Below are 4669 nucleotides of genomic sequence, written 5' to 3' on the forward strand. Positions count from 1 at the left end.
CCATATTGTGTTAGTAAAAACTTATAAAACTATGTTAGTAACTTATAATATACATATACGTAGATATATTTAATTCATATATCTGTGTCCACGTCCAGAAGCACTGGGTCCACAATGCAACGTTATCCAGTGCCTCTGGAGCGGACAATCAGGTATATTCGCAACAGTTTTTAGGATGCTGTTTGAGCTCCCCCGAATTCTAGACATCAGTAATGCAATTTTACGCATTATGGCTTCAAATCCATCTACCCGCGCTGCTGCAAACATCTCTGATGCGCTACAGGACCGAGGGAGGCCCAACAACATCCTAAACCCATTATTATACTGTATACGAAGAGCGTTGTATGCCCTCTGCGTATACCCAAACCATAGGCCGCACGTGTAAAACGACTGACAATATTCTTGCTATATATTGGTATCATCTATAAATTCATCTATCTTATTTTAAAATCTATTTAATTCCGATTATTAATAACATTTAGAATCCAAAGACGAGTTGAGTTAATCTCTGTGAAGAGAGCAGGGTTGAGTCCGCTGGTTTGACGAGACGCCACCCCTATTTGCACCCTGTCGAGGTACAAGGGTGCGCCGGTGTCAGCCTGCAAACATTAAATAAACCAACATAAATTTTATATAGATACAGTTATGTAGGTAACTTTTAGATTTGGGTAATATGCAGTATATTTGACGTATATGGAAGATCGTGGAAGGTAGCGAGAGTTCCACCGACAAGAGTACAGCTTAAATCATGAATTAATTACTGATATGTCAAATCAACCGTCAGTTCGGAATGTTATATTTTATTATTATTTAAGTAATGTATGACAAATATGATAAATAATATATAAAATGTTACTTCGTGTTAATGTAATGAGGCAGACATGGCCTTATGAGCGTCCTCGACGACCTCCGTGGTCTAGCGGTCTAGCACACCGCTTTACGACCGATGGTCGCAAGTGCGATTCCTCGCACGGCACTAACATTTGTATTCATGAGTATGATTGTTTGTATCGGTCTGGGTGTTTTCTATGTATAATATGTATGTATTTACGAGAAAAAAAATATCTATGTATTTGTATCAGTTGTCTAGTACCCATAACACAAGCTTTAGCTAGCTTAACTTGGGTCTAGATGGCGCTGTGTGAATCGTCCTCAGGTTATTATTATTTGACACTACTCTAGAATAAAACAAAATATATAAAAGTCAAAAATTGTATAACATAATTCAAAGATATATAAGAGAAAATCTGTCGTCATGATTTTGTGTTCTTTTGTAATGAAAAAAATAATCTGTCGTGACTATTCTAATTCTACTAAAATTTATACATATAAATAAAATTGTATGTCTGTTTGTAATATTGAAATAACAGTTTTTTACTACACTTTTTACTAACTGTACTAACTTTTTTTTGGCCGGTAGCTGATGTAACAACTTACGCTACTTTTATTTTAGAAAAATTCTAAAAATATCTATTTTGTTAAATTCCAGACGGACGAAGTCGCGAGTACAGCTAGTATTCTATATGTACACAAATATCTTGACTTATTTCCAAAAAAACAGCATAATTCATAATATTAATACTAGATTTTCACTTGCTGTCACCAAGTATCGTTTAGAAAGTCTTTTATGGGAATAGGTACAAAATTTTACAATAAGATACCAAAGGATATATTGGAATTATCCTTAAATAAATTCAAAACATCTGTTAAATCATATTTACTGAGCAAAGCCTATAAGCTAAACTCACTAAACGATTACTTGAATGTAGAGCGTGCATGGCAATAGTTGTTCATGCACGGGATTTTCATTTAATGTTAGACATAGACACCTATATAAATATGCATTGTAATTAAACTGACTTAAAAGTAATACAATTGAGTTTCTTGCCAGTTCTTCTCAATTGGATCTATATACTGAAGGTTGAAAATGTTACAAACAAACAGACAGACACAGATCATGGCATTCATAACACTAGTACAGAGTAATTTAACTTTAATCTATACATATAAATAAAATTGGAGTGTATGTTTGTAATATTGAAATAACAGTTTTTTACTACATGCATATGAATATATATACTGTCTGTCGGTTTGTTTGTTCCGGCTAATCTCTGAAATGGCTGGACCGATTTTGACGGGACTTTTTTTGGCAGGTAGCTGATGTAATAAGGAGTTACTTAGACTACTTTTATTTTAGAAAAATAAAATAAGATTCCACGCGGACAAAGTCGCGGGAACAGCTAGTAAATAATATAATCTATAATATTTACCGCGCGTTCTTTTCCCGCCAATTCACCGCACATCATGGCGGACGTGACAATCCTGCCCAAAGACAACACTCTACAACTGTCTCGGGACACCACCTCCACAGACGTACTTGTTACATTCAGATCACTTGAATTTGTATCTTGAGGCTGTAATCATTTACCGCTATATTACATTGACATCGCTATGGTCTTTACGTCATTATGAAAATTTTATCATTTAATTTTTTTATATACCCGTAGGTGGCAAACAAGGCTGCGTCCCATCTGATGGTAAACGGTTACCGTAGCCTATGGACGCCTGAAACACCAGGGTTGTCACGTGCGCGTTGCCGACCCTTAAGAAACCTTAATAGACCCTTCTTGAAAAACCCCATGCTGTAGTCTCGTGAGAAAACCTCGGCAGGTAGTTCATTCCACAATCTAAGTGTACGCGGGGGGAAGCTCCTCTGAAACCGCACTGTCCGAGACCACTTAGGTTCCAGCGTGTGGGGATGAATTCCCTGTCGATGGCGGTGCGATGGTAAAAGGTAAAAAATAAAAATAAAAAAAGGTAAAATTCTGATATAATAACATTTATCGATTAATAATTTCTGTAATTTATTTTTAAATATACTTTTTTATGATAATGTAATGTTGCACCCGCCTGCGCTAACTGTTTACGCTGGCGGGGCACCAGTGGAGGATGATAAGATGAGCATGAGGTCAGGTCATTTTGTCCATCTTGGCAAATGTCAATTTAACAAGATGGTTTCCAGAGAGAAACTCATGGAAGTCAACCTGACATGGTACATTTCTAACTAACATATATAACTTTTTTAATCCACATTACTAACGATCCCCTTCTCTATATTATTTGGAAGGTATTTTATGGTCCCATACATAATATACTGTCATCCATAATAGAGCAAGAGCCCACGACTGCCAGACATACGTCATTTTAGTAAACGTGAAAGTTCTTGTATGTGTGTCCCCAACACAGGTAAGAACGATCCCCAAACATGAAACCTGGATCGTGGTTCCTTTGGCAGGTAACAGGTAACAAAGGTGTAAAAAATTTCATATCAAATTAATTATTTTAAGAAACTCCATATTTTGATATATTGTTCGTAGCATTATTATAACTTGCGCTGCTCATTGCCAGACACTTAGTGTGGTTCCAACCCCCCGCCGGACCCCCCTAAACTATACTATTTTGTAAATAAACTTACGTCATTTTAATAAAGAACCAAGAAAACTGTCTGGCAATTTAGGAAACTCAGTTTAATAGTTCTCTCAATAATATATATAAATTTCAGCTTTATTAAAATAACGTAAGCTTATTTATAAACATAGACCTGTCATAGCCTAAACTTAAACAGTCAGTTTCGTCTTTTAAACATCATTTTAAAAAATATTTACTTAAAGTACAAAAATCTTAAACGTGGCAGATAAATACAATAGTCATATATACATATATATTGATTAAATTGATTAAATAAATAAATATATCAAGCTATATTACATTACACAAGTCTTTCTATCAACACTTTTTTATCCTTATATATTTTTCTTCTATTTATCACACATATGTACTTATAATTTATTCATTTAACTCATTCTTCATTTTATATATTTAAATTCATCACAAATGTTATTTCTGTTTTTCAAGTGGCTCCACTGAAAATCAGCGCTGTAGTGACACGCTGCGGCACCAGCTGAGTAGAAGCCTTTTCAGCATAGATGATTATTAGTATTTAAGTTTTCTTTTTTACTCTGTACTCTTTTTTATGCTGAATAAATGATTATTATAAACCACAGAGTAATAATCTCAACACTTACGTCAATATACCTCCATCCAGCGACATGCAGCGTGTCACCAACATGCACAATAGTGTTGTGGTCCACCAAACCGATCTTGCCCACGCGTGGACTAAAATGCACTCTCTCTACCAACTTTACCAAGCCCACATCGTAATTACTGGTTTGTAAAAAAAACTTGTAGTGTGTGAAATATTCTTGTATGTCGTAATATAGGCCTCCGTTGGAGGACCCGTCGCTGATTAGGGCTTTTCTTAGTTCTCTGAAATTATTAATTGTAATTACATTATATTTTGTTTGAAGGCTATTATGAGAGGCCGCTATTATTTCGAATTGTGTTGTGTTAATATTTTTTAATAATATTCATGACCGTGGATACAAGTCCTTCAGTCTGTAGCATAGAATAGAATAGAATAGAATAGAAATTATTAATTGTAATTACATTGTATTAATTTGTGTGTTAATATTTTTTAATAATATTCATGACCGTGGATACAAGTCCTTCAGTCTGTAGCATAGGATTGCCATCCGTCCGCATTTCCCCGGATTTGTCCTAGTTTAGACATCCGGGGAGTAATATATTTTTTTAGGTATAATATTAAAGT

At 34.8% G+C, this 4669-nt stretch overlaps 1 long non-coding RNA gene across 1 annotated transcript; it reads right to left on the minus strand.

Annotated features, from left to right (window-relative positions):
- Nucleotides 1-410: 410 nt before the first annotated feature.
- On the minus strand, nt 411-4450 carry LOC131855390 (uncharacterized). The gene is made up of 3 exons (XR_009358103.1): nt 4086-4450; nt 2271-2414; nt 411-599 (listed from the first exon to the last, which is right to left on the minus strand). It is a non-coding gene; the product is annotated as an uncharacterized LOC131855390 (long non-coding RNA).
- Between the last annotated feature and the right edge of the window lie 219 nt (nt 4451-4669).

The sequence above is a fragment of the Achroia grisella genome, unplaced genomic scaffold (assembly GCF_030625045.1).
Source record: "Achroia grisella isolate CSIRO2021 unplaced genomic scaffold, CSIRO_AGI_Agris_v1 utg1360, whole genome shotgun sequence".
Lineage (NCBI taxonomy): Eukaryota > Metazoa > Arthropoda > Insecta > Lepidoptera > Pyralidae > Achroia > Achroia grisella.